Source organism: Xiphophorus hellerii, chromosome 11, assembly GCF_003331165.1.
Source record: "Xiphophorus hellerii strain 12219 chromosome 11, Xiphophorus_hellerii-4.1, whole genome shotgun sequence".
NCBI lineage: Eukaryota > Metazoa > Chordata > Actinopteri > Cyprinodontiformes > Poeciliidae > Xiphophorus > Xiphophorus hellerii.
In genome coordinates this window covers 21422792-21430223 of record NC_045682.1, presented here as the reverse complement: position 1 = coordinate 21430223, position 7432 = coordinate 21422792, and the positions used below count along the sequence as shown (strand labels likewise).

Below are 7432 nucleotides of genomic sequence, written 5' to 3'. Positions count from 1 at the left end.
ATATAAAAAGGTCTAGGTTATCGGGGCTGAAGTATAAACGTATAATTTAAAACATCTGCACAGGCACCTTGCGGTAAGCTGCTTCATGCTTGAACGAGGGCTGTTGACATTTTCATCTCTCCATTAGGACCGAACCTTTTGAAAACGCTGCGTTACGCAGCATCATTTTACTCATCTCCTCTATTAATAACAGACTAGCTTTTACTGCAACCAATACAACCTGAAAGGGCTGCGTTAAATATGCAGGAGGTGAAGTAGGCCCTAAGCCACACGCACAGGCTAACAGGATGCAGCGGGCTTTTAACTTCTAAAACAATTCACAAACACTGATGTGATGCCGAATAACAGTAGCAAAAGGCATTAAAATAAGCATAAGCAGGCTATGAAGCTTATTGTCCTAAATTGACTTTAGTCCTTCACTCCTGGACACATTTTCAGCTGTCTGAGTTGAGTGCCGCCCGAGCGCCATGGATGAAGATTCGCCACCGATTTTCCTATTGGGAGAACCAGTAGGAAAATCAAAACAAAAAACAAAACAAAACAAAAAATACCCCAATGTGGGAATCATCGATATCACAAGCCTCTTTTCACAGTTTGTTAACAGTAATGTTGAACTCTCAAAAGTAAGAGTGGAAAAGTGTGGGCTTCCACTGAGCAAAATGGGAACAGGGTCAGAGAAAAATATATATTTATTAACTTTGTTTCTGATATTTTCTCCAGTGGCTTCAAGGGCTTGTGATCTTGAGGCAAAACAGATTTAAAAAACAAAAAACTAATATGCAAAAGTCCAAATTCAGTTCATAGAGTCTGTTGTAGAAAAAGAAGAAAAATGGAAAAACAAAAAAAACTGAAGATCAGCAAAGCATGTTCTTGGTTCTTAATTCTTCTCAGCTTTCACCTCCTCCACCACTGAGACATTACATAATGCGTAATACACCATTTCAAACGTGAAACAGACAATGGTGTCTTTGCAAACAATGGTGGTTCGGCTGAAAATAGAACATTCTGAGACAGTGTTTCTCACTGGGAGTTTTGCACAGTTTGAATGTCTTTTTATGCGAGAGGCTCAGTGGAAAAAAAAAAAAAAAGCTCGTATTCGCGTGCTTCTGTAATTCATTTTTAAAGATCTTCTCTCACCTGTTTCTTCCCCCAAAGCACAAATACAAATGAACAGGATCAAATAAAAGAAACACTATGAAATTTTAATGCTATTCAGCAAAGCCTTGCATTCGTATTCAATAAATTTGAATATGCGCTCTGATGAGGCGTGTTTGCCAGATTCAAAGCGTCTTTTGAAAACAGCATCTTAAAAGCATTCTTTCATCAAGCCCACGTTTGTCTATTGAAAATGCTGTTTTTTATTGGTCTAATTTTAAATATCAGCTGAAAATGGAAAATCATTATAATTAACAGAAATAAAACTAGCTATCTTTCTCTGTGTAATTAATCTATTTAGTGTGTTTCACTTAGTGGTAAATGGACTTTTCAATAATACTGGAATTTATTGAATGGGTCTGTACGTTTTTTGTTTTTTTTTAAATAAGGCGAGGTGGGATGAGGTGTGTAATCCGACTCTAAAAGATAAACACAAAACTCTTTTACACTATTTGAAAAAAACCCCAACCAAACAAAACAAAAGACAAAAAAAACCCATATAATATAAATTCAATCTGGAGAGACTCATCGACTAAAAGGTTTTATTGACTAGATGAATTAAAGTTCTTTGGCGCTCGGACCCTGGTAGAAGGCATTGTGCTGTAAATTGAAGTAAGCTTGGAAGAGCATTTGCTATGCTGATTTGAGATGTCTTCCCCCGGAGCCCGTACACTGGTGGTCGGAGAAAGGATGGAGGCCTGAAGGAGCCAGGAGCATGGAGGTGGAGAAGGGATGGAGGTGGGTTGAGCACGGCTGGAAAGCAGATGATGCCGTAAATGAAGCTTCTTCTAAACGGGAGCTTGATCAGTGATTGGCTGTGACGGGGCATGGTCCGATGCTGATAGGCTGGCGGCAGATGAACGTGACACAGTGAGTGGATGATGCAGGTGAGGCTGAAGAGTCTTCCGGTTTGGCTTCATAAGAAACAGCTGTTCACATGCAATTTTCTTTTGCAGATTTTTGCCTCGATTCAACAATGTTAAGGACAGCCCGATTATCGGGACGACTCTTATAATCTTAAGAGGTTCTTCCATGTGTGGTGCGTTACGAGTGGATCTGGTCCACACGGAAGGAAGTCCTGACCACTCCGATTGAACATTGGGAACATTCAACGTGATGTATTGTCTTGTCCCGATATCGCAATGTGTGGGCTGTTCCCTGAGGACTAACAAGAACCCAGCTTGTTCAATGTGAGATGTAGACCAAGAGGGGAGTTCTTAATAAAGAAGACAAAACAAAACCAGACAGTCTGGTGAGCGTCACGTCTTTTAGTGTTGTTTTCTTTTCCTCTGTTAAATATATTCCATGAACTATCAGCAGTGCTTCTTTCTAGTCGACCATGTTTGTTTACTCTGAACTCCTGTTTGGTCTCAACAGTTTTTGCAAGATTTCCCATCTGACCTCTGAATGTTGGTGAGTGAAATTGGTTTGTGTGTAGTGTGTTGCTCCACACCACACTCTGTACCACCAAACCTGTTATACCTAAACAAAAAAAATGCCATCATGTGTGTTAATCTTGGGTTTTGAAAATCGGCCAACAGTTTTACAATCTTGCTGTGCGAACCAGGCATTAGAGATTCCAAGAACAGGACAAACAGGCTTTTTCTGGACTGGTGAAATCAAAATGTAACATTTCATAATTTGACCTGATCAACACTATCCCTCCTGGCAGACATGATTGTCTTCAACACCAAGATGCCTTCAAGTATAGAGGTAGGATAAGAAACGAGTGGCTTCAGGGACAGTTTTAAATGCGCCAGCCTCCTGGACATAAATCTGATTACGTATCTCTGCATAGACCTAAAAATGGCCGTCCAGCCAACCTGACTGTATTAGAGAAGATCTGCCAAGAAGACTGTGGGGGGAAAAAAAACGTGAATGTATGCAGACAACATCTTTACAAAATTGCTATTGATGATATTGATTGATAGATGACACACTTCCAAATTGCCTACTACTTTAAATATCTTACATTACAATTTGGAACTTAACCAAAACCTTGAACGCAAAACCTTAAAACTTCCAAAGTTGCAAAATCTGTCAGTTTCAGTTTGGGTAGAAAACATCAAGATCTTGAATGCCTACATCAGCTACCATTAGGTGACAGATTCATTAAAAAATTATGGTTGGATGGCAGAAAAAGAAATTCAGATGGTCCTGACAAAGGAAGTGTGTTTCAGTTCCAGCAATATGTGTCAAAGGAGGAAAAGCTGCAGTCAGTGGAAGGTTGGGTCTGAATAACTCTCTCTGAGCTTAGAGCAGAATTTCAGAGGATGAGGACTACTGACAGTTTTGAGTGAGATAAACTTCTTATGACAGGAAAGAGAGAAAAAAAAAGGAAGAAAATATTATTGGTATGTATTGAAAGTGAAGCTGGTGCGTGATGTAACACAGAACACACCAAGAAATCACAGAAGCAAACAATTGTTGTCTGATCTCAGAACCATGAATAGGGAGAATAATGTGAAAAGAGAAAAATAAAAGCATTCGAAATGCATGAAAGAGAATTGTGGGGAGTGTGAAGTCGAGCTTCGCTGACTGAGCCACGAGAGCAAAAAAAAGGAGAAAAAGGTGACATTCTGACAAGGCGACACATCTCCCAATCCTCCATGGATAAATTGGTTGGCTGGCGCCTGGGTTACAGAGACACTGGGATAATCTGAGAACAGAGGCTCGGAAGGAGGGCAGCCAGTATTCAGCATCCAGCTTTAAAAGCTCCAGGTTTATGAATATGAAATATGAAGCCACCTTTTTATTGGAGTTCCAGGCCCATGACCCTCGTCTTTGGCTTTTCATTAAAACCCGTCTGCCTTCGCATGAGCTGTACGAGTTCCTTATCTTCTTTGAGGAAGAAGGAACCTGCTCAGTTTTCAGTTGATGTGGAGCAGGAAATGGCTGCATGTATTTTATTCATTCTGAATATAACATACACGCTCACACTTACACAGGGGTGCTGTGGCGTATATACTCTATTTATACATTGCGTGCTATTTTATTTATTTATTTTTTCACAAAATAAAAAAGGCTTTTTGCATCGTCATCCACTCCCCCTGTTTCGCTGTTTGCCTACTTCAGTAACTCTGCTTCACATTCAGCTTTGACAGCTTGTTTTTATTAAACCTGCATAAAAAATGCATAGAGAAAAACTGACAAAAAGAAAGAAAAACAACTGGGTCATCTTTCAAAGGCTCTACTGCTTAAATCTGACTGCTGAGGCCTGTCAGCAAAAAGCAACCTCGGCACATGGAGCACAATAAAGGAACTGTGTTAGTCTGAATCAACAGGATTAATAAGAGAGCGTGACAGTAAACTGAAACCATAATATACTGACCATTTCCATCTGCTCTGATGGACTGGTGATCTGTCTGGGTTAAAATTGGGCCTCTGTCTCTTTAAGAAAGTCCTGCTCTTTCCAGCACTTCGCACTCAACATCACAACATCTATTAATCCTTTAACAACTTAAATTTTTTTTTTTTATTATCAGCGTTTCACTGAGAAGTATCTCGAGTAATGAACTCAGCAGATGCGCAGTTCCAACCGAAAAAGGAAGTGCGCAGAAACAAGGTGTTTGCTAATTGCTGCTGGCTAGTCTGAAGGAGCTGATTGGGGGAGTCATGAGGGAAGACTACTCTGTGAGGCAGAAACTCAGAAACTGGAGGGGAGGAGCTGCGTCTCGAAGACGATGCTCTGTCCATATAGGTGTTTAGCACAGCTGAATGGTTGCCACGGGAGATTTAAGGATTTCTCAAAAACACATGAAAGAATCAAAGCAACGCTCCAGGTATGTTTTGATGACGGAATAACATATAATATAAAGTTTTAAAAAATTCTATTTTACAAAATACTGCCTCCTTAAACATTCATGTCTGAGGTTTATAAACATTTTGGATTAAATGAGAGCACCTGGTGATTAATAACAATAATCCTCTGAAATAAGACTTGCATAATGGCTGTGCATGTGGTGTGAATGAGTATCGGATGTAATAGCGAAGTGGGTAAAAGAATCACCTCCCAGACTGGACCACGGCTTCAGTGGATCTGAGATGATTACATGATGCAACAGCTGGATGTTCTGATGAGTAAATCCTCTGACAATGTCTGTTTCAAGCGTGAGGATTAGGAAGGAGAAGGGTTTAAAAACGCATTTAATGTTCTTGGATTATGTTTCTTGGAGAAACACGTTTTCTGTAAAAGACATGAGCTGGAGGTCAGAGGGGGCGTTACAACTTGAATCTTTTAAAGGTGTAATATAAAGCACAGGACTTAGCTAATTAAAATCAACAGTGCTTAAAAAATTTAAAGAAGTGCCACAGTGATATTATACCCATTCAGCCTTTCAATCTGATCATTCATGTAACTTCTTTGAAAACAACACTTCTTTATAAATGTGAACTGTGGACGTCTGCGCTGCTGCAGCATGTTTAGCATTGAGATGCTATTCTAGGCTTGAACAGCTTTGGTGATAGGCTAACTCCTTTTAGCACAACTCGAACACAACAATAGTCTTTTCTAGCGTTTAATTAACACATTAAACTCCCGGCTCTAGTCTTGATCCGAATCAGAGATGATGATTTCTCCCAGTGATTCTCTCCCTGATACATTGGGTTAACCCTGTCAAATCTAAAAATGACATATCTGTGAAAGAAACACATCTACAAGATTAAAATCCCTTCAGAAAAATTTCTACTGCTCTCCTTCTGTTGCTAGGACTCCAACGTGATCAGCAGCTGTGTCGGCACAGGCAGCAAGCAGCCGCCTCCTCTACTTGTCCTATCTGATTTCAGACACGTACGATACACGTCTGCATTTTTCATCATGTGTTTTCTGGTGAGAGCCGTGTGTGTTCTCACATTGACCATTTCCAGTACACTAAGTGTTGAGGTTGGCATGGGACTCAGTTAATCTCTAAGGTCAGACGATTATTGATGCATCTGAACTTACAAAAAAAATAAAAATAAAAAACCACCAGCTTTTTGTGCACATTTTTTACACAAGGCCGCTGGTATTTTTCCAAAGTCTCACCTATTCTTAGTGGGATCATTGACACGCTGTGTCAGAGAAACTAGATGACGTAAAGTTGGTAATTCAGCTAATTGAGTGTGTCTAAGTAATTGGGAAAAGTAAATTGGTATTTGAAAAGGTTATCTGTACCCTGACACACAGCCACCTCACAGGAATATAAAACGACACCTTGTTAAGCGATTGGACAGGCTCATTCCCTCAGCTCCCACATAAATTATTTAATTTTCTTATCCTCTAGGAATCCAACTCTGACTGATTGATTTCTCTTAAAAGGGAATTGGTTTAAAAACTTTTGTAGGAGCATAAGTTAGAAAATAATTGTGCGGATGGAGAGGGAGTAAAGATTTGTTGGCAGCAGGAGAAATGTTGAGGGTAGAAAATGTGTTGAAGTCCACGTTGGGGAAATTTCTCCTGGCATTCAATTAAAGCCAATACCTAGAGAGGAAAATTAGGATTAGAAATTAAAGCCTGGCATCTTCGGCTCATGCGAGAAACACATCAGCTGATTTGAGGCTGCATTGATTTACTTTTTGTGCTTAGCAACACCTAGCAACAGGGCTGAGCTGCAATGTGAGTACTACAGACATGGTGTTATTAGTCATGGATAAAGATACATTATATGCCAGACTTACTTGGCCCCTGGGGCTTTACTCTAGTTTTCCTTGACTGAGGTTGAGCCCTTTTTTTTCCGCTGCCGGGCCACCGAGACTCACAATTTAATCAATTCCCTTTACAGGGCCTGAGAAATAGGAAGAAAAGGCAATTACTGGAAGAGAAAATATAATAAGGGTAAAGACTTTAACCCCGACTGCCAAAAGAAGACAGATTGGTTTGCTTTGCTTTGGTAAGTTTGACAAGTTTGTTTTATTTACTCTGTGCTTCAAGAAAACGATCCTCAGGAATCACAGGTTCAACTTTCAGAAACAAGCAGTAGAGCAAAACACATTATTAGAGGGCTGTGTTTGGAAAATTAGTGCCTACAGAAGCAACTTGAAAACATAAAATGTTTTAAAATGGTGCACTATTAACAGCTTTCATTTCAATTAAATGAACAATAAACTATTTCAGATTTTATTCCAAAGTTTATTTTTTGTCATTTTCGCTCATCTTTTTTTCATACTCATTTGTAAAGTTAGCTAGAGATTCTCTGGAAGATCTGCTTTCTTCATCTGAGGAGTGAGCATTTCAGCCAAACATGGGATTTGAAAACCACTTGCAGGCAGATTTGATTATTTTCCATCTTGCCGCATTCCT

The 7432-nt window shown here is 39.6% G+C and overlaps 1 long non-coding RNA gene across 1 annotated transcript; it reads left to right on the top strand.

The window, feature by feature from the left end:
• The first annotated feature begins 1594 nt into the window (after positions 1-1594).
• LOC116727927 (uncharacterized) lies at positions 1595-2398 on the top strand. The gene is made up of 2 exons (XR_004340899.1): positions 1595-2042; positions 2112-2398. It is a non-coding gene; the product is annotated as an uncharacterized LOC116727927 (long non-coding RNA).
• Positions 2399-7432: the final 5034 nt, after the last annotated feature.